The sequence below is a fragment of the Helianthus annuus genome, chromosome 1, assembly GCF_002127325.2.
Source record: "Helianthus annuus cultivar XRQ/B chromosome 1, HanXRQr2.0-SUNRISE, whole genome shotgun sequence".
NCBI classification, from domain to species: Eukaryota; Viridiplantae; Streptophyta; class Magnoliopsida; order Asterales; family Asteraceae; genus Helianthus; species Helianthus annuus.
Window position 1 is genome coordinate 120304770 of NC_035433.2, and position 23707 is coordinate 120328476.

At 36.8% G+C, this 23707-nt stretch overlaps 1 long non-coding RNA gene across 3 annotated transcripts; it reads left to right on the top strand.

Annotated features, from left to right (window-relative positions):
* Positions 1-4535: 4535 nt before the first annotated feature.
* LOC110875041 lies at positions 4536-11316 on the top strand. Of its 3 annotated transcripts, none has more exons than XR_004892506.1 (7): positions 4536-4962; positions 5037-5104; positions 6282-6337; positions 9367-9588; positions 10101-10185; positions 10892-11015; positions 11160-11316. It is a non-coding gene; the product is annotated as an uncharacterized LOC110875041 (long non-coding RNA). The 3 variants fall into 3 exon arrangements; XR_004892508.1 differs by having other exon boundaries at positions 4538-4795; XR_004892507.1 differs by lacking the exons at positions 10101-10185; positions 10892-11015; positions 11160-11316 and having other exon boundaries at positions 4537-4962; positions 9367-9694.
* Positions 11317-23707: the final 12391 nt, after the last annotated feature.

A 23707-nucleotide genomic window follows, 5' to 3' on the forward strand; every position in this document is an offset into this window, starting at 1 on the left:
TGAACAAATTCCTTTTTAATTTCTCCATTTCTTCTTTGTCATTTCCAGTAATAATCATGTCATCAACATAAATAATCAGACATGTTATGAGCTTACCCCTTTGTTTAAGAAACAAAGTATGATCAGAGTTACTTTGTTTAAAGCCATTTTTCTTCATGGCGACAGTAAACCTCCCAAACCAAGCTCTAGGAGATTGTTTTAACCCATAGAGAGACTTTTTAAGATGGCAAACTTCACCATCCTTAAAGTCTTCTGCAAACCCAGGAGGAGCTTCCATATATACCTCTTCTTTTAGATACCCATGCAGGAAGGCATTCTTAACATCAAGTTAATGGAGAGGCCAGTCTTTATTTGCTGCTATTGAGAAGAGAACTCTGATTGTGTCGATTTTGGCAACAGGGGAAAAAGTCTCGGAATAATCAATCCCATATGTCTGCGTATATCCCTTAGCCACCAACCGGGCTTTATGCCTTTCAATTGTTCCATCTGGCTTATATTTTGTAGTAAACACCCACCGACATCCTACAGTTTTTTTTCCAAGAGGAAGAACACATTTTTCCCATGTCTCATTTTTCTTTAGAGCATCCATCTCTGCTTTCATTGCGTCTCTCCAGTGTTTTGATTTCAATGCTTCCTCCATAGAGGTTGGGGTTTCTTTAGAGAAAATAGCAGACACAAATCCTTTGGCTTCTTCTAGAACTCTGACTTTCTCTCAGGGGAGTACCTTTTTGGAGGAACGCCCCTGTTGATTCTCTATGGAAGGACATATCTCTGTGTTGCTTCTTCATTTGCATTTGGAAGTTGTTCCTCTTGCAATGAATTAGTTGATTCAGTTGCTCCTCGGACATCCGAAAGTTGTTCTTCTTGCAATGAATTAGTTGATTCAGTTACTCCTTCATGGTTATCAGTAAGATTTTCATAGTTACAAGTATTAGTATTGAAAGCATCGGTATTGAAAGCATCAGTATTGTCGTGAAAAACAACTCGAGGGGCACTTACCTCGGACATCCGGTTGGGAAGATTATGTTTAGTGACACTAATTGTAGGTGTCGTAGATGGAGGTGACTCAGCTTGGGTGCTATGGCTGACCTCTTCTGATGATGGTATCCACCTTAGCCAACTCAGTGTGTCACTACTCTCTCTCTCCCCCTGACCAGTGTGTTGGGTGAGGTAAAAGTATTCTGTTTCAAGAAAGTCACAATCTATTGTAGTGTATATGTGACGTTTCGTTGGATTGTAACATCGGTACCCCTTTTTATCAATACCATATCCCACAAATACACATTTCTCAGCACAAGGATCGATTTTTGTACGTTCAGTCTTTGGTATGTGAACAAAGACAGAACATCCAAAAATGCGAGGTTCAAGCGTGAGGGTAGGGGGTATTTTAGTGAATTTGGATAGGGTTTGTAACGGGGTTTTAAACTTTGGATCATGGTAGGGAGTCGATTAAAGAGATATGTGGCTGTGGCAAGAGCTTCAGGCCAGAATGTTTTAGGGACTTGTGATTCGATGATGAGGGCTCGAGTTATTTCTAAAAGAATACGATTTTTACGTTCGGCAACTCCATTTTGTTCTAGGGTATGTCGACAAGAGGTTTGATGAATCATCCCCTTTGTTTGAAAAAAATGTTTCATGGAGGTGTTAACAAATTCTCCTCCATTATCTGACCGAAGGATTTTGATATCTCGCTGAAATTGAATTTTGATCATGGTATGAAATATAACTAATTTATCAAACACTTCGGATTTGTTTTTCAAGAAATAAATCCAAGACATACGAGTGCAATCATCAACAAATAAAAGAAAATATCGAAAATTTTCATAGTTACAAGTATTAGTATTGAAAGCATCGGTATTGAAAGCATCAGTATTGTCTTGAAAAACAGCTTGAGGGGCACTTACCTCGGACATCCGGTTGGGAAGATTATGTTCAGTGACACTAATTGTAGGTGTTAAGATTGTTTGAGGGTTGGGTGTTAAGACTGTTTTTGAGAATATTGGCTATTTGGGTTGATAGGTCATTGTCGTTGACCAGGCTGCCGTCGTTAGACATGGCGGCCAAAAACGGTAGATGATGAGCAAAGGTTGTGAGGATCTCTCATTGCTCTGATACCATGTTTTACAATGATATTCAGAGGGAACGATTATTGTTGTTTTTCATTGATTTCTGAATGATTTTTACAAAGAAAAAGGGCCTTTATAAACAGGCTTTTTACAAGATCACTGAAAAGGAAGGCAATAAAGTAGATGGCTGGAATTCCGGATTATGAGCTGTCAATACTAGACAAATATGGAGATGATGTCAAACTGATCCATAATTTTCTCTAAGAAATATCTTTCCTTTCTAACAAATCTACATTAGGTAAAAAGTCTCGGATGAACACGTAGTGTCATCGTCATTGACAACAGAACCCAACGAGAACAAAACCAACCACCATAATAAAAACAGTTAATAACATCATCGCTGGAATCAAATAGTTAACCAAACCTCAGATTAACATAAACAAACAAACCACATCTACATTACATTAACAATCACGGTTGAGCATGAATTGGCATGGCCTTACATAAACAAACAAAGACAACGGTATCAATAAGTAAACAACATAACCGTTCCCTAAATAAAAGAAAGAAGAAAACATTTGTAGCATGTAATCCTAACATCAGGTTGGGTAGCTGGCTTTCATAAATTTCAAGAACTCACATGTTTTGTTGTCACATGAAACCTAACAATAAATTAAAGCTTTTGGAGAAGTTTTAAAATCTTAATAAACCAGCTTTCATACTTTCTACTGATTTCACGTGGATTCGACACCCTACTTATCCTTTACTAGTAAAAGGTGAATATGACACTTTTAACTTTATTTTTGACCGAACTTACCCCACCAATCACTCAATTTAGGACTCGCACGTTGTGACGAACTTATTAAACGGGAAAAAAATGGACGACGTAAACACACTGAACCACACACGTACGTTGCCCCATGTTAACTCGCAAAATTTAGAACGAAGCGTATAACAAAATGTAAAATCGTTGAACCACACACACATTGTGCCGTGTTAAGTCGCAAAATTTATATCTAAACGTAAAACGAAAAATTTTGCAAAATATGAAAAACATATGGGATCAAAGTTGAAAGTAGTGAGGTTAATTTGGAAAAAACTAAAAACTTTTGGGTTAAAACTACAAAATCAAGTAGTTTTGGGTTTAAAGTGAAACATCAATTTTTTTTTAAAACCCCCAAAACATGGGGTACAACACCACTAAGCATCATGTACAACACAACTATGCACAAAAAACTCATTAAGCATCATGTACAAACCCGCTATGCACAACCATCTTTCAAATCTATCTATTATACTAAGTGAATTCTCTTAAGCCACAAGGTTTAATCTTAGCCAATCATTTTGATGATGTGGACACCCTCTTAGGCTAGAGAATTCCCTCATGGGCGGGATTTTCTTTTCTTCTATTACACGCGCGCTCTCTCTTTTTCTCTTCAATCAAAAACCCTAATTCTCATTTTCCTTCCATCACCGCCCCTTTTCCCTTCACGCGTTCTCTACAGGTCATTCTAAATCCTATTTCCTTAACTATGAAACCCTAATTCCTTTCCTTCATCTACGCCTCTTTTTCTCTCTGGTTCCCTCAAAGCATCTCAGAATTTTTCAAATCCAAGGTTTTTCATCTAAGGCTGATTGACGACGGGGATGTTCGTGTTCAACTGTAGAACTTCAATTCAAAAACCCTAATCATCGGTCACCTGGTTGATTCCGAAGGTTAGTATTTTAAAGATCTTTAGATGTATTTTTTTATTATATTTCTGCTATGATTCATGTTGTCGGTTTTTGTAGTTATAGTATTTATGATATATATGGTTATGTGATCTATTAATTTCTCTATTTTCAGTGTTTTTTTCATTTGTTCATTTTTTCATCGTTTAGGGTTGTATAAACTTGATTTTTGTTTCAGATTTATTCATTGTTTAGGGTTTTAGAAAACTTGATTTGTGTTTCACATTTGAATAATTCGCTGGTTCGATTTGTTCATCGTTTAGGCTGCGTGATGGGGCTGGTCACAAATTAAACTTTCAATCATCGTTATTTAACGGGTTGCAGCTGCAAAGGGGTCGATTTAAAGGTGGCGCGGTAGTAGATTTGAGGCCAATCTAGGTCACGACAGTAACTGAGTGCACTGATCAATGAATCAGATTAGTGATGGCTTTGTGAAGGGGAATCGAACGACTGAAGGTTTATAAATCACAGTTTGAGTTTAATTTGATGTCTAATTTAGGTTTAGGGTTTGTGTTTAGTATTACATCTGTTTCAAGAAAATAATTAAACTTTTGTTTTTGAGGCATTTCATGGCATATTTGAGATTAATCTTTCTTTCAATAAATATATAAAATAAATTAACTATTTGTTAAATAAATGAATTGTTTCTTAAATAAATACACCGATTCTTTATGAATTTTGTCAATTTACTTAAAGTGAATTACTTGAAAAGATATCAAGATTGAAGATGCTTTGGTAATTTGCCAATCATTTTGCAGCCAAATGATGATTTTGAAACAATTTTCTTTAAGTTGTGATCAATGTTAGTTTTCTTTAAGCTGATAATTATTATTCTGTATGAATGTTTTATAATTAGGGGTTCTGGATCTCATCCCAAATCCCGCCCCCATATGCTCTCTCCCCCTCTCTCTTTGCCGATTCAAGAAGATGAAGGTGATGGCGATTTGCCGATTCAAGAAGATGAAGGCGATGGCGATTCAAGCCGATTGGATCATGTGGTATTGGCTACATTGATTTGTTCATATTATTGTTTATTTTTGTTCATATTACATTCTTTTTTACCAATCAGTTCAAATTAGGGTTTTAATTTGTTAAGTTTTGTTACATCTATTGAGATTATAAAAAAAAAGCAGTGTGGGCTGTGTCAATTACATGTGCGCTCATGGTAAGCATATCCACTCTCTCCACGTGATTGATTTATGTTTTCTTTCCGATTAACAAGTGAGTTTGTGTTCATAGGGTTTATGGTCCGGATTCAAGTACGAAGAGATGACTCTGTGTTAAGAGCAAAGATGAAGATTTTCAAGGTATGATTTTTTGTTCATATAACCCTACAACTCAACTCTTCAGATCTTGGATTCGTCTCAACCAACCTTTTATATTCAGTGACGGTTCGTTGTTTTTTAAATATATTTCTAAAGTTTTTGTCTTCGAAGACAAAGACGAGCAAGAGCGTTCCTGGTATGATTTCAAAATTTTCTATATTTATAACCTAAATCTGTTATAGCTTAAAGGAAACCCACATAGGGCTTTTTCTCTAGGTGATGCTTCTTAATGATTGAAGATTATATATATTTGATGTAGATCGATTGTTTGCACATTCAAATGGTCTTAAAGAATGTAACTTTATTACTATATAACATAAAGGAAAAAGTACATATTTGGATTATATATTTCAAAAATTTTGCTTTGGGTCTGAATCGGATGAGTACTTTTGATTTGCAGTTTTGATTAAAAAGTATACTTTGTCAAGCCATTAAGGTTTTGGTGAGTAATGAATTGGGATTGAAGTTCTGTAATTATTCAAAGATAAGCACTAACTTGGAATATATGCATAATCTAGCTCTGTTGATTGCATTATTCCAAGTTCTGTAATTGCTTTATAGTCGCTCTTCAGGAAAAGTGACAATCTTTATATTATATGTTTTGTTAATGCTCTTCAAGAAAAGTGACAATCTTTATATTATATGTTTTTTATTGAATAATGTTGATGCTAAGTACAATTAGTTATTGGGTTGGTGGTGGTTCTCGAACTTTGCAGAATCATACATTAAAAATACTGAGAATTTAGGCGTTTTTGGGTTTGCCACCAACTTATGTAGTCCCATTTTCGTATATCAGCTAAAAACATAAGTAATGTAGATTGCTAAATTTCATCAGTATTTTCCTTATGGTGGTTATGCTGGCCTCAGTCGTAGATCTTGGATCTACAATGAGATGAGATTTTGAAGAAATCATTATCTCAGAATAGATTTTCAGTTTTGACTTTTGCTGGTCAAACGACCGCAATCATGAAACTGATACTTGTTCTCACGCGTATTTCTTATGAACTATCTTCCTATAGTCAGTTTCTCAAAATGCCATTATGATTATACATATATAGGAATTTCACTTTGATGTGGGAGGGACCCATAGAGCCACCTTTTTCCATTTTAATAGGTTGATTATTTACATGCTTAATGTCATTTATTTACTTTATTGCAGGTTTATGCAAGCATATGGAGGGACTGACGGATGATGTTGAAAAATCAAATGAGATGGTCTCTCTCTCAACCCTTGTGCTTATAATTATCTATTGAGTTAATTGCCATTTTTGTTCTTGTGATTTGTCCAATTATGCCAATGAAGGACAAATTTCAAATTTGTACCATTTCCGTCTCTGGCCTTCTTGAAACGTGTTAGTTCCGTCCAAAAAACTAACGTCTGTTTAAACCTATTGTTTAATGAAGGGTAAAACCGTCATTTTCCTTTTCTTATTCCCTCTTTTAATCCTATTATTGATAAGGGTTTAAGAAATTAAGAAAAAAATAAAGAAAAATGATGTTTTTACCCTTCATTAAACGGCATTAAGTTTTTGGACGGAACTGGCATGTTTCAAGAATGTCATACAAATTTTAAATTTTTCCTAGACTGGCATAGTTGGACAAACCACAAGGATGACAATAACAGTTAACTCTCATTTATTACTTATTATCAGCCATGTGATCACGTTTCAGTCCGGCTGGGCCAACCTATCTTAAATCTTTTTGTCAATTTTTTTGAATTCATAAATAATCAATGTATTACACATGATTAAAAAACTGTATTACCGAAATAAGCATTATAATTATTTTTAATAAAATGATTTGGGATGTTATCACCATTTGAGTACACATTATATGTAACACCCCCAAAATTCCACCTGCGGAAACCCCGCGAGGCGTGTTACGCATCAGAGTTCGAGCCACCAATCACATTGAACCAATGATAAATATTTAAATAAGTCATGACATTAATTACTAAAATAAGATGTCAACATGTTATCAATTCTCAAAAGTTGTGTAGCGGAAGCATGTAATCGTTTAGCAATCGTTTCATAATAATAATCAAAATCAATGTATTGTTTATAAGTGAATCCAAGAGTCTCGATCCATGACCACTCCAGCACTCCCAGATAGCAAGTCCATGTTCCAAACGTTAATGACCTACAAGCATGCAAACAAGTGTGTCAGACTACGCTGGTGAGTTCAAGGTTTTGTTAACGTGTTGTGTTACCAGATGTATGTTAATGCGATTCAATGTTGCGTTACGATGTCGTTCACGTTAGATACCCTAGGGAGTGTGCCCATATGTATCCGGGGAGTGTGTACCCCTTAACGACCGATTTGATTATTGTACCGTATGCAGCGTCAATGATGGGAATGCCTAACCCCAATGCCCATAACCAGGCATTGGTCAAAGTCAAGGTATCAAACAACCTTGACAAGCTGTAGGAGGTCTTATATCCGCGTTGTATTCACAAGTTATCCCAGTAATTAGTTCACGCCCGTCCTTACGGCCCGGTGTGAGGGTGCCAAACCTAATAGCGCTATCAACTAATTACCCCATTGCCTTACAGGCAATCCGGTAGATGATTGTTTCTATGTTCCAGTTGTTTACCCCAAGTTTCCCTTCCAAATGTTTACCAGTTGTCCCAAACCACCGGGACGCATGCTTGAGAAAATGCAATGAACTCACCTTGGTTTGCTCGGTAAGATACACAAAAGGTTCTTGAATTAAAGATGGTCAACCACGTCCTATATTATTGATTCCACTTAACATTAGGCTCGTATCCAGGTATGATCACATTCACAACCATGCAACACATAACAACTAGAAGTGGTGTACTATATATAACGCATTTAAATGTTGTTTATCTAGCACATGAACTTTTATACACAACTTTTATACACACCAATTACACCATAATCTACCAGTAGCATCAAGATAACAATTTAAACATGCACCATCCGACTGTACAACAGGCCCGCGACTCGACCAGGCACCGCAGCCCATCCGACTAGGCCCAATTCGGTTCCGTGTGTGATGATGTAACTGGGCTCGGTTTCGGTCTATTGTAACTGTTGTGCGGCCCAAAGCATATGCTCAAAACTGAGCGAGAATTAACTGAACCAAAATAGTGGCATGATGTCACAATTTGACATGTTAAAGGACAAGTCTCTGGTCACTATTAAAGCCCGATGATTCTTCAGATCATGGCTGACAAGTACTAGGTTTCTAGGCTCTTTGATTGGGCCGATCACTAGTTAGTGAACTGCATTCACTGAAGGGTTCTGGTATCTACTTCTACTAGCCCACTACCTAACCTATACACATGAGACTTCACTGATACAATCCCCTTTATTTGATTAAATCAATGCTAACATATCAAAGCTACAATGATAGAACATGGCACATGGCCGCCACTATTAGACATTCATATGATTATTACTGAATTAATTCAGAAGTGGGTGACCCACACACCTTGGGCCGATAACTCATGTGCTAGTTGTTACACCAAACCATGTGAGGGCCTGCCACTTTTCCTAAATTCAACAATTATTGTCTCAATCATCATGTACATTAGATATTGGTGTTCTTCTAATCATCATAAACACATGAAATCATGAATATTCTCTTCCTGGAGCAAAACGTAATTTATACAAAGAACAATATGCTAATTTATCGACACCTTCTCCTAGGTTACATACATGTCATAACAACCCATCACTAATTTACAACACATTGAATCTATGGCAAAACGCAATATGGAAACATGTATATATCATCGGACCGAGTTGCTACCTATGAACAATAATACACAATCATAACAGTCAACAAATATGATTTACTAACCAAGAATCTAGGTTGATCGATTGATATGATGAGATGGAGGGGCTGCTGCTACTGCCGACACACTTGTGGAGGTAGGGTTTGTTGTTGTGATTTTTTTGATAAAAGTAAGGGATGGTTACAACACCCCCATGTGTTAATCGGCTAAGGGAGGATGGGCCGAATCCATCACTTGGGCTACCACCTATCCGTGTGCAAGTGTAAAGCCCGAATGGGCTTGTGCGGTCAAGTGGGTGTTGTGCGATCGGGCCATCAACATACATACATATAATATACACAACACACGTAACACATCATTCATTTAAATCAACGAGGTTCATATAAGCACGTATCGTTACACCAAGTGGGTTCAAATTACGAGTTGTCACAGTATATAATTTCTGACCCGTTTAACTCATTCAACCCGTTTCCTTTTCAGCTGCTAATCTTAGAAGAGAAGCTTAACGACAGAGAAGCCGGGATCAAAAGATTAAGGCATCAGCTGCAACAATATGATGTGGTGGAGGAAAAAACTGACACACTTGCTACTGATGAAAAAGATACCAATGCGGATGTTACTGTGCCTATGGAACCGGAACCTGAACCCAAAACCAAACTCGAAAATGAGGAATTATAGGAAGCCTGAGTGTCGGTTTTTCATGTATGTGATTATGTGTATGTTGTACATCAAGTCTTCATGGCACATAAACTGTGAGCATTTATGTTTGATGAATGATTTTGAGGTACTAAACTAATCGAGTTTCGTATTTATGGGTCCCACATGATCATATTCATGCATATTTCATATACTTTCTGCCATGGTTAGTAAATTGGTAGCTGTACTTGTGCTTTATTTGGTTATAATCTCAATCACTTTGTTTGTAACTTTAGTTGATTTGGGTGTAGTTTTTTTTAACCTAAAGTGTTCGAACTGTGAAACCATGTTTTTCAAAACGTGAACTTAAATATATTAGTTCTAGCTTAGCCATATGACCGATTTAGCTTCATTTGGATGGTTCGGTCAATTTTCAACGGTTTTTGAATTTTTTTGGTTACAATGGATAGCAGGTTTTGGTTTAATATACTCTTAATAACTTTTTATTAATTTGTTATGCTGTTTTTTTAATGAGTTACTGAAACCTGTTGTTATTCAAATTTTTATTGGTTTTTTAGGAAACCCAGAGAGGTGTTTGGCTTCAGCATCTTACATATGGTGTTTTGGGTCTACGATTACAGGCAATATGAGCATTTTAACAAGGTACATACAATAATACAACATATGTGACATCACTTTTTATCTCTTTTCCCTTCATTTTTTCATTATATTAGTCTACTCTTTAAACAAATTACATTGTTGATAGATTAGAAACTAACTGAACAAGGTGCAAAGCGGCTTATTTCTGTTGGTCTTGGAGACGATGATCAGTCTATTGAAGACATATTTGCTGCAATATGCGTTTATGTCCATGCAGTGGCGTTAGAGGTGTACAAAAAAACCGGTTTTAGAACGCTAATCGGAAAAAAAAAACCGAAACCGGTTTTTTTAACCTGTTTTAGAACCGAACCAGCGGTTTGTGACTGGTTACTATTCTTGATCTGAAAACCGGTTTTAAAAAACCGGTTACAAACCCACGTTTTTTTTTTTGGCAAAAAACCGGTTAAAAACCGATCCCAGCCGGTTAATATTATACATATATAAATTGATATATTTAATATAAATATGATTTTGAGTCCCACAATTTAATATATTAATAAATAAAGTGAAAATAAATCAAATTATACATGACAATTTTACCCTTCATTAAACTTAACTTTTTAACTGTGGGTAATTTTTTGGACTGAAATGCCATTTTCGAGAATGTTAGGGAGGGAAATAGTACAATTTTGAGATTTGGCCTGAAATGGCATAAGTGGACAAACCACAAGGACGTAAATGGCAATTAACTCTACTCTCAATTTAACAGTACGACTATATGCTTTTTGGCTTTTGCACTGGATGGACTTCAATTGGTTGCCGGAGCAGAGAATGCGTTTGAGTCTGGGACACTAAAACTCATAATATTATGCGTGTTTTCAAGCATGCAAAAGGTATAATCTACTTGCTTTATTTATCCTTTCCTTAAATCCGTATATTTTACGCCATTCACTACATTAATTATCCCATGCTTTTGAAATGCTGTTTTTTTAATGAGTTACTGAAACCTGTTATTCAAATTTTTATTGTTTTTTTAGGAAACCGAGAGAGGTATTTGCCTTCAGCATCTTACATATGGTGTTTTGGGTCTATGGTTACAGGCAATATGAGCATTTTAACAAGGTACATGCAATAATACAACATATGTGACATAACTTTTTATCTCTTTTCCCTTCATTTTTTCATTATATTAGTCTACTCTTTAAACAAATTACATTGTTTCATTATAACTTTTTGTCCATTTTTATACTATATAAATCTAGAGATGAGCAATCGGTTATCACACTAGCGATATCGAACTTTTTCTTCTTGAAATATTCGGAGGTTGATGCGGGTAAACTCTCGCGGCTTCGGGCTGCGAATGTAAGTAATGAGAGGCTTGCTCGGGTTGCGGTCAATCATGGGATGCATAAGTATATGAGGCATAATAAAGCTACTGTGCTTAATGATAAGGTAGTACATTGATGTGTGTGGTTATTCATATGTTGTTTGGTTTGAGAACTTTCAATATCTGTAATCTGCGTATCGTTTGTATTGATTTGATATTGAAATTGGAGAAATTTGGGTTTTGATTTTGTTAGGTTTAACAACAACAAAAAACCCACGAATCACAGATCAACTAAGCGGAAAACCCACTCACAATCACACCCAGAAAAAATCATCCACACATACGGCGTCGATCTATGTCTCTAACCATCCACACAACCACTTCAACAATCCACACATACGGCGTTGATCTGGTTTCAGTTATTTTCAGTATCAAAGACAACTGATGTCTTTTTGCTTTGAAACGAATCTCATTTTTCAAACAAAAGACCAGTTAATAAACATGAAGCAAGAGCAAAAGGCGATCATATGTTTGGATTAACAGAGCATACAATTTTTTAACGGACATGAAAGTACATTTAAATGGTGTTCAGAACTCTAGTCCACTCTCACACTTCTAAAAACCTTTTCACTTGGGTCTCCAATCCAATCACCACTTTCTCTCTCTAGACATAGATACGCATACGTGCGTATCTATAGTTTTTCTACGTGTACACCTGTCTATAGAAAGACCCTTCTCTACTTCCCAAACTCTTTCTAAGACTCTCCCATTTGATCATGGCTACATTTTTCGGTTAAATCTTCTGGCTACATGTTAGGGTGTTAAAACCTTCCTTTTCCTTCAATTTCCAGAACATTCTCCCCAAACGAACCTTCATCATCACCCAAATTCTTAACAGACCCAGAAAACTTTTACAAGGAACGTATAACTCTATATCAGATCATTATTGATAAATACAAGTCGCAGGAATTCGTAGATTTAGGTTGGCTATGATCTCTATTCGGTCATCTTTCCAAACTGCAACACACGAGTCAATGTTGGGTTTGCTTTTGTAAACTTTATAAATGCTAAAGCTGCTATCAAGTTTAAGGATGCATTCCACGGTAACCGATGGGCCTTCTCCGACAGTTCAAACGATGATCTTATTTGATGTTTCAACAATTTGTAATGATGAAAAGTTTGATCTTATTTGATGCTCTAACAATTTGTAATGATGAAAAGTTTAAGTTAAGGTGACCAGTTGATAAACATGAAGCAAAAGCAAATACGTTCGATCATATTTGATTTTCCGACTGCGTTTTCGTCAATTCTACATATACTAATTAAAAAAAATTGGTTAATTATATACGGGCCGTATAATATACAAGACATAAAACAGTGCTCGTATATTGAGTATACGAGCGAATAAAAAATTAATAAAGGTTGTATATGACTCGTATAACTTTATACGGGCCGTATACAATAAAAAAATGATCGTATAATATGCTATACAACCGAAAAAATAATAATTATATTCCCGTCGTATAACATGCATGCATTTAATTACCTAACATCGTTACAAATTGTTAGAACATGAAATAAGATCAAGCTTAACTTAATGAAATAATGGATATGGTAACAACTACCAAGGGGTTAATGGATATGGTAACAACTACCAAGGCGGCAGAGGACCGGGTAACTACCATCCACAACGGTTCTCCAATTACAGATCGGCGTTGTTTATCACCCTGTGTGAGCATTGGAAGCCCGACAAACAGTCTTGCAATTAGTCAGTAGTCATTACTTCTTAATGAACTCGAATTCAGGAAATGGTGAAGAATGTAAGGAGAAGCGTCGGGATTCAAGGGTTTAGACGCCATGTCGTGTGGGGATGTGTACAGAAACCACCAAGGAAATAATGGATATTATATAAATACCAAAAGCTTCAGCCATGACGGTTTGTTTTCCGACAGAAGATTGTTGATTTTCCAGTGGAAGTAGGTGAAGAGTATAGGTGAAATGGTGTGTGTGGATGGGTGGGTGGGTATATTGGTGTAACAAAAGGGGGTTGAGTTATTTCATGGTTCATGGACATTAATTAATATTCAAATCTTTTCCACCCAAGATTGGACTTCAAAACAAGGACTTTTCATAACAAGAAACCTTAAACACAATGTTTCAAAATAAAACCTACCAAACCATAACAAAGTCTTAATCAGTAATCACCAATTACAATTACTCAAACTTCAACCAAAAACTTTTTAATTAACATGGTTTCTAATGTTTCTTTTCTTTCTTACAACCCTTCTTCTTCATCTTCTTGCTACCCAGTTTCATACGTAGTTCTCGAAGAATCTCATTCCGTATTTTCTCCTTTTCTAGTTCTCAAAGAATCTCGTTCTGTATTCTCTCCTTTTCTAGTTCTCGAAGAATTGTGTTCCGTATATAGATGTCAATTATAGATGTCAATCAAAGTTACACAAAGCAATTAAACCTTACAAAAACCATCTAAAAACTTATATAATATGCTTCATATATTAAACATAAAATAAATAAAATATATTCCTCCATTCGTTGCTTCACTTGACCCAAAAGATGATAACTTTCACCATGGTGTTTATAATAAAACTTCAAGCATTCTGAACCCTAGCTACAAACAACCCAACAAACCCTAACTAGAAACGGTTCCCATAAACCAACTTAGACGCGATGAATCCTCTGTTAATCAACTTATTCCCGGTTTCCTGAAAGAAGGAAGAACTCCAGCCTGATGTGGAGTTGGGCCCACCGATCCCCGCTCTTTTAGCACGTCTAATTCCGACATAAAGTTCACCGTTATCTGCTCGCATGAACATGATGGAATCACCAGCAACAAGCTTTTTTAGGTTCACGAAAGTACTCCATCCGGTAGTTAACAGACGAACATTGGCAAGGTTCTGGCGACAACCCACACGGCATACATCGGCAGCAAGCTGGGAAAACTTTTACCAGTAACGTATAACTCTATTCGGTCATCTTTCCAAATTGCAACACATGAATATGTGACCAGCTGATAAACATGAAGCAAAAGCAAATTACGTTCGATCTTATTTCAATGATAGATGTCAACCAAAGTTACACAAGGCAATTAAACCTTACAAACACCATCTAAAAACTTATATAATATGCTTTAAATATTAAACATAAAATAAGTAAGAGTAAACAGCCATTTTGGTCCCTGTGGTTTGGGCATTTTTGCCATTTTAGTCCAAATCTCAAACTTTTTACATCTGGGTCCCTATGGTTTGCATTTTGTTGCCATTTTAGTCCAAAATCCAAAAACCCACTATTTTGACTGTTGAAAACTGATTATTTTGTCCTTTAGTGCAGGGGCATTTTGGTCATTTTTTTAAATTTCATTTTTTAGCAATAAAACCCAGATCAAAATAATCAGCTCTCTCTCTCTCTTCTCTCCCTCTCTCTCTCTCTCTATAGCACCACCACCACCACCGCCACCTCTTCCCCCTCTCTCTCTCTCTCTCTCTCTCTTCTCTCTCTCTATAGCACCACCACCACCACCGCCACCTCCTCCCCCTTCTCACCACCGCCACTCCGGCGTCGTCCCATCCAACAGTAACACCCACACCTCCTTCATTAAACCATTTTCTTTATGTTGGGTCTAAAATGTGTAGTCTAATGTTATCAACGAATCAAGTCAACAAAGTCAACGCCAACAAGCGAAGGGCAACGCGCAAGTCGACACGAGAAGGTCGAAGAATGATATGGCGCGTGGAAGTTCGAGATATGACAGCTTTATTGCTTTGGATAATTAAATATATTTTGTTTTAAACAAAATATATTTATTATCTTGTTTTATTAGTCTTGATGTTTATTGCTACTTTTAGTAAGTTTTAATCTCTAGGGACTTAATTGTAATTAGCCAAAAATGGTAAGGCTATAAATAGATAGAGATGATTAGGGTTTTGGTAACACACTTAGAGAGAGATTTGGGGGCTATATTGTATTCATCATTTGCAAATCATTTCAAGGGTTTTAAAGATATATTTTTTAGTGTGTTCATCTTTGATTCCTATACAAAATCAGATTTTTGGCTCGATTTGATCCTACAATTTGGTATCAGAGCTTGGTACTCGAATTTGGGATTCAACAATCTTCAAATTCATCATAAAAATCTGATTTTTATTTGAAAAAGTTTTGAAGTTTTTAGGGTTTTTGATTTTATTCACTATTTCTTCAAAATCTTGTGTTTAAAAGGGTTTAAAATGTTTGTTTGTTGATTGAGAGCTGATAAAAGTGTGATTAGAAAGATTTAGAGTCATCTTTCATATCATTTTGGGGGTTTCGAACAGATCTGGGAGTTTATATTCAAGATCTGGGCGTTTTTATTTATGAATACAGCGATTTTATTTTGAACACAGCGATTTTATTGAAAGTTCCGGCGAATTTGAGTTTTCCGGTGACTTTCCGGCGAATTTAAAAATTCCGGCAAACTTTTCCGGCGAAATTAAACCTTGAACGCGAGTTCAAGTTCTCCGACGTATTAAATACGCCGGTAAGTCACCGTTTTTCGGAGTCGTTACTCCGGCGATTTTAAGTAAAGCCGGCGAAATTATTTTTCTTAAGAAAGAGTAGAAACAGTTTTGTGTGGATTCAACTTTCCATCCACAATCTTCAAACAAAAGAAAAACAAAACCACAAAAAAAAAAACCAACCCTACCCTACAATAAACCTCTTACTGCAAACTCTTTAAAATTTCGAACCCTACCCTACAATAAACCTCTTACTGCAAACAAAACCACAGAAAACCATCTCCACCTTACATCTCCGACCACCGGTCATCTCTGCCATCCGTACAACACTCAAACGCCTCCGCCATCCGTACAACAATCACTTCACCATCTTTCACCCTCCACCACCGTCGTTCACCCTTCTCCGCCGCCGCCCCTCGCTCCGATCACACCATCACCTTAAATCCAACCACCGTACACCGTCGGAGGACACCACAACTACGCCAACCACCGTATCAAACTGCACCACTTCGAGCACCACCGCACCGCCGTCTCCTCCGATTCACCTCCGTCCGTTAACCACCACATCTTCTCCTCCCTTCCTCTTCCTCTTCCTTCCTCTACGCTTAATCACCTCCGGCTCCATTCGATTAATCTGTTTTCGCGAACGAGATCTGTTGAGAGAGGAGTAGAAGATAATCTGAGATTTGTTTGCTTTTGTTTTGTGTCTGCATAATAGAGAGGAGGAAGGAACTTCGTTGGCGGCGGCTGTTTAACTTTTAGGGTTTCTCATTTGAAAATGAGATAAGTCCCTAGGTCATCATACTGGATGTTGATATTAAAAAAAAAAAAAGGTCAAGATTAACTAGATTTTATTACATCTTGAAGTCCGATATTTATTAACTAGATATTTTAACTTATAACTTTTACAATCCAATTTTTAGGCCTATAATATCACAACATTTATGGATTTAGGTTTTAATTAATTTCTATTGTATATACATTCTAAAATTAAAGTCTAGTTTGTCAGACCGGGTTTTAAAACTTTTATTTTTTGGGCCTATAATTTTAATCAGTTTTAGGACGGGTTTTAAGTTTATTTTATTTGGGTCTTTTAAAAATTAATTTGTTTTCGCAAAATTGAGTTGGTCTGGGATTTTTAAGTCATTTTTGGGTCTTTTCGAGTTGATACTTTTCGGGTTGATACGGGGTTAATTTCAAAGTAATTTGAACGGGCTGATACAAATATTTTTTTAATTAAAAAAAAACAACAACAATGTTTCAAAATCAGCTAACTCGCATTGCACAAGTTGAACATGAAACAGGAACTGCAACACGACCACCGAAGCTGAAAGGATCATACAATTTCAGCAGTTGGAAAAACCAAATCAAGTCCTTTTTCGAGTACACGGACTATAACCAATGGATCTCGATCACTGTTGGACCTCACGTCCCCATGACCGTTCGTGATGACATGCGCGTAGTCAACAACGATCCCTCAACTTACACAGATAAAGACAAGGCATTGATCCAACGTGACCGTCGGGCTCACGCTGCTTTAACAATGGCCCTATCAACGAACGACTACAACATGTTTGAAGAGTACACGACGGCGAATGAACTTTGGTTAGCGTTGATTGATTTCTATGAAGGAGACAAGGAACTGATTCGGAACAAAAGAAACATGGTCCAAAAGGAATATGACATGTTCAGCGGATTACGTGGGGAAAGCTTATCAGATTACATCAGGCGATTTTTAAACATGATGGCGAAAATGAAAAAGGCCGGTAATCACATCACCAACCGCGCTGCAATCAGTAAACTTTTGAACTCACTTTCAAAAGAGTGGAGCTTAAAATGTATGAACATTAAACAAAGTTTCTTAAACAACTGGAATCCAATCACGTTATCAGATGTGATCGATGCTCTAGAATCTTTCGAAAGAGATCAAGTCGAACATCCTCATAAATCTGTCCAATCTGCTGATGCGCACAAGAACATGACATCTGTACCCCCAACAATCTCCAAAGACTCTAGCTCACAAGCTGCAAAAGCGTCAAACTTTAACAATGCTTCCGCAAACTCTGAAAAGGCTCCACAATGTAATGAAATGAATACTGTGGTCGATGATGCTCAAGCTGTGAAGAAGGAAGAAGGGAGCAGTGCAGCAAGTGAAAAGATAGAAGAAAAGATTCCTGAAGAGGCGATTGAAATGGAATCCAACAAAGAAAGGGATGAGGAAGACTTGGCAAACAACATTCCTTACGAGTTTAAAGTCAAATTATGTTCCCAACCATGTGTGAACGTCGTGGCACATTACAAATCCCTCAACCGTGACCTAATTAGAGACAAAGAAAAAGTTTTGCAATTTAACAAAGAGTTGAAAGAAAATGAAGCTGCATATCAGAGAAAGTTGAATTCGACTTTAGCTGAAATGCAGACTTTAAAAGAGTTTGTTTTGAGAAAAGATTTTGTCATAAACGACTTAACTGAAAGATTAGAAAAATCTCAGAATGAAAACAATAGATTGCAAATCATAATTGATAAATGGAACGTAAGTAAAAAGGCACTGGTCGACATTAAAAATTGCCAACGACCGACATATGTGAAGGATGGAATCGGGTACAAAGATAAGCTTGGAAATGAAAGAAAACTCTTTCTTCCTCCACATAGCAAAAACTATGTACCCATGCCATCTCCTCATCCCGATAATGATTTGATTGATGAAAATGATCATGTTGTTGAAAATGTTTCTTGTGAAAATGAAGAGGTTGCTAACCTTTCTGATAACAGTGCAGATGTGATTGAGCGTGACGAAGATGGATGCGATGATGACTGTGGTGGAACAAAAATAGGGATAGGTTATTCAGGCGACAGTTATTCCACTGTTAACTGGTTCGCCTGGAATTGTGATAAAGCAAACAAAACTTCAATTCGGGATGACTGCAATGGGCATGTGCCTAAACCAAACACCCACAACCACAATAATGTAGTGGTTGAATGTTTTGATTTGAATTCTGCCTTTTGTGATGAAAAAGGTGTGTGTGAACCTCCTGTGTTTGTTCCAGAATTGAAACAAAACAGATTCGGAAAATTCCTCAAGGAGGAAATTCCAGAATTTGTTCCTTCTCACATAAGTACGTCGGAGTCAGAGAAAGAGCTAAATGAAGAAAGTAGCAGCGAAGACTCAAGCACCACAACTTCAGAAGGCGGCAAAGGAAGCTCAAGTGAGGATCAAGGCGACTTAGATTTTCAATCATACCAAGAATGGGAAAGCTCAGATGACTCAGAAACTTCAGTAACAGATGATGGTAGAAAGGTTGAAAACCTTGAACCATCGAGTGTTCAACAATCAACAACCTCAAATGACACTGCAGGTCCAGTCAATCAAGATCCACTAGAAGAACACTTAATTATTGAAGACTACACAAGCTCAGATGATGAATCAGTGGTGAATGAAAGTCCTGGGGAGTCAAAGATCAAAAGATCATCTGAAGTCGTCGAACCACACGTTTGTGAACATGCTGAGTCAAGCTCAAAGCAATCCCCACCCCTAGTTGCATCACACGGAACTTCAAAGTCTCAAAAGCCATTCAAGGCTTGTTTTAGGTGTGGAAAAGAAGGTCATCTGCTCAAACAATGCCCAGAACGACACGCTCCAGACGGTAAACACAACCAATATTGCTTCTCTGGATCAAAAGGTAAAAACCACACATCTTTAAAAGATCGGATGAAAAACTTTCAATCCAGATCTCCACATGTGAAGCCGGTTTCACATGATTCAAAGATGAAAAGGACCAACACATCAAAACCTCAATCTTTCCCTCCGGGTCTTAAACATAAGATTGTTTCAAACTTTAAGTCTTTTACAAACAAAATTTTTAAACCAACACAAGTTTGGCGAGTCAAACAAGTGGTTGTAAAAGAAATCAATGAGGGAAAAGATTTGGCATATCGGGAGGTTTATTATTTTGATGAAAGGGGAGAACCCAAGACTACGATGGCTTGGGTTCCACTCTCTAACTGAATTGCTTATGAGTGTAGGAACATCCAAGGAGGACTGTTAGTAACACCGGTTATTATCAGTGGTTGTTCTAGATACAAGTTGGGGAAAATCACAGGTTTGGTTATGGTATCTAACCTGGTTGCACACTTAACTGTACTGTAACACACTCATTTTCTTGTTGACATATGCTTTTGTGTACCTGATGTGGAAGACTTTATTTTGTAAATACTTGTTTTATAATTTTTAATTTTTCAGTAATTGATTGTACATAAATAAAATTTTAGGGGGAGTATTAAAATACTTCCTAGACCATGAGATGTGATTATTGCAAAATAATCATGATCTTATATGAGAAATGATAGGAACTAACTTGATATGTCTTCGCATGAATAGGATCTGATGGAGGATACGGCTCCAAGTTAACGATATGTCGGTAGGTTCAGCATTTCAGACAAGTAAACTGCATCTTGGTGATAAAGATAAAGTCTACACAAAAATTCTGGATTTCCACAGCATTATGCATTCTTGTGGGTAACACGTTGTGGCATATGGCTTAATGGTCTTGAATCTTGCGTTGACAGATTGCCAAAGTCTGAGATTTCGGGTCTTTATATTGGTACTTCATTCGGAGGATATCATAGTCGTTCTTCTGCTGCATCCAGATACATGCTGACCTAGACGCTATGATATTCTTTTAATAATAAGTGCCTCAAAAAAAAAAAAAAAAAAAAAAAAAAGGCCAAACCCCTCTCATAATAAGTGCCATATTTGGCCAAAACCCTTCTCATAATAAGTGCCATTTTTGGCCAAAACCTAGATAGATTAGTTTGGTCACTCTGCTGTACGGAAGTACTGACCTGTTCACCAAACTATCTGTCTTAGCCCTCGGTAGTTCTTGGGATCTCTGTTGTACGAAAGTACAGACCTGATCTCCGCTCTATCGTTGAAGAGAATGAAACCAATATACTCACCTGTTATGAGGAATCTTTGTGCATACCTTGATCGCGGGGGTATGTCCTGATGTGGGACTCACGGGCGTAATGTTTTTCTATTCTAAATAGCCTGTGTGGGGGCCATCGAATTTTTGTCAATATTTACCAAAACATGATAACAAGTTCACCGGATGTATGTCGAAAGAATGGTGCATGGATTTAAGCGGACAAACATACTAGCAATCGTTCTTGAGTCGTAGCTATCCTAAAGAAAGTTGAAGTGTGGCTAGACTTTTCAAGTTGGTATGATCTCGTATTTGATCAGATCTATATCTCAAGGTTGAAACTTAAAAATATATATATATATATATATATATATATATATATATATAATTAATTAAAAAAAAAACAAAAATTTAACTCTAAAATCTCAAAATATTTTTTATTTGTGTACAGTTGTTTTTCTAAGTCTTCCATATCACATCAATCGTGTCTCAAACCGCATGAGATACTCTTTCCATTGCACACTACAAATGAATACGGTTTTGTCTGTACTTTGAATCAGTCTAAAAGAAAATGTGGAGTTGTGTTTATGTCTGTGAACAGGTTACTTCGACTATTTGCTGCAATGATGGCCGATCATCAATTGAGCAAGATACCAGACCAAAGCATTGGTTTCCTGAAGATTATAGAAGACACCAAGCTAGGAATCCTCCTCCTACGTCTTCTGATTCACTCAAGCTAAAGAGAGTTGAAAAAGGTTGTTCATGTTTGTCAAAGATGATGCATGCAAAAAGGGGGAGCTTATCCAGATAAAGTACTCAAAGAACAAAGTGTCAAAAGAAGATCTTCAGTGAAGAAAATTTGGAAAGCATCAGTCTAGGGGGAGATTGTTGGGTCTAAAATTGAGACTGAAGCTTGCCAAATTGAAGATTGCAACATGCATGAAGTTGACGGTTCTAAAGATGATACAAGAGCTTGATAACATTAGCCTAAGGGGGAGATTGTTGGGTCTAAAATGTGTAGTCTAATGTTATCAACGAATCAAGTCAACAAAGTCAACGCCAACAAGCGAAAGGCAACGCGCAAGTCGACACGAGAAGGTCGAAGAATGATATGGCGCGTGGAAGTTCGAGATATGACAGCTTTATTGCTTTGGATAATTAAATATATTTTGTTTTAAACAAAATATATTTATTATCTTGTTTTATTAGTCTTGATGTTTATTGCTACTTTTAGTAAGTTTTAATCTCTAGGGACTTAATTGTAATTAGCCAAAAATGGTAAGGCTATAAATAGATAGAGATGATTAGGGTTTTGGTAACACACTTAGAGAGAGATTTGGGGGCTATATTGTATTCATCATTTGCAAATCATTTCAAGGGTTTTAAAGATATATTTTTTAGTGTGTTCATCTTTGATTCCTATACAAAGATGAACACACTAAAAAATATATCTTTAAAACCCTTGAAATGATTTGCAAATGATGAATACAATATAGCCCCCAAATCTCTCTCTAAGTGTGTTACCAAAACCCTAATCATCTCTATCTATTTATAGCCTTACCATTTTTGGCTAATTACAATTAAGTCCCTAGAGATTAAAACTTACTAAAAGTAGCAATAAACATCAAGACTAATAAAACAAGATAATAAATATATTTTGTTTAAAACAAAATATATTTAATTATCCAAAGCAATAAAGCTGTCATATCTCGAACTTCCACGCGCCATATCATTCTTCGACCTTCTCGTGTCGACTTGCGCGTTGCCTTTCGCTTGTTGGCGTTGACTTTGTTGACTTGATTCGTTGATAACATTAGACTACACATTTTAGACCCAACAATCTCCCCCTTAGGCTAATGTTATCAAGCTCTTGTATCATCTTTAGAACCGTCAACTTCATGCATGTTGCAATCTTCAATTTGGCAAGCTTCAGTCTCAATTTTAGACCCAACAATCTCCCCCTAGACTGATGCTTTCCAAATTATAAATACCCCGTTCCCAATTACATCATCATCTTCAACCCTTTTTCAAACAAACAAACAAACAAACATTTCATTGCATATTAACTTCATTGAATCTGAAGATATCGAGGTAAATTCGTCACAAATTCCACTGAATCACATAAAAGTAATCCGAATCAGCAATTGAAACAACAAAATTCTACAATAACTCACAAAAAAATAGAAATTTTAGTGCATATAACTTCACTAAAACTGAAATTGTTGAGGTAAATTCGTTACGATCAAATCGCAAACAAAGATACATTTCATAGCAAATTAATTAGTACATCGAAGTACCTGAGAAAAAAAGCCTTGAATTACATGGCAGCTTACAGTTAATCACCGAATTAGGTCTAAAACGTGACCTAATTTGAACCGATGATGCTTTGGTGTACTGTCTACAGACTGAGAAATTCAAAGCCGCTGTTGACATTTGGAACTGAGAAGCACCACCACCTGCCACCACCCTCTCGCACCCCCCTGCAACCACCGCCCCCTCTCTATCTCTTACATCACAACACCATCACCTCCACCTCCACAACTGCCACACCAATCTAGTGACCAAAATGGCTTTCCGATGAACCTGCAACTCAATCCAGTGAGCACCTCCACCCAAAATTCGCCCTAATCTTCCACTATTCTCCACCACCGTCGCCTTATCCCACCTTAAAAACCCTAATCGATTTACCATGTATTCTTGAGGCGGAGATCTGTGTGTCTCATTCCAGATTCATCATCATCGTCTTCAAAATCTTGAGGCGGAGATCTGTGTGTTCTTAGGGTTAGGGTTTTCGAGCGTTTGAGCTTCGATTTGAGCACTAGCAGAAG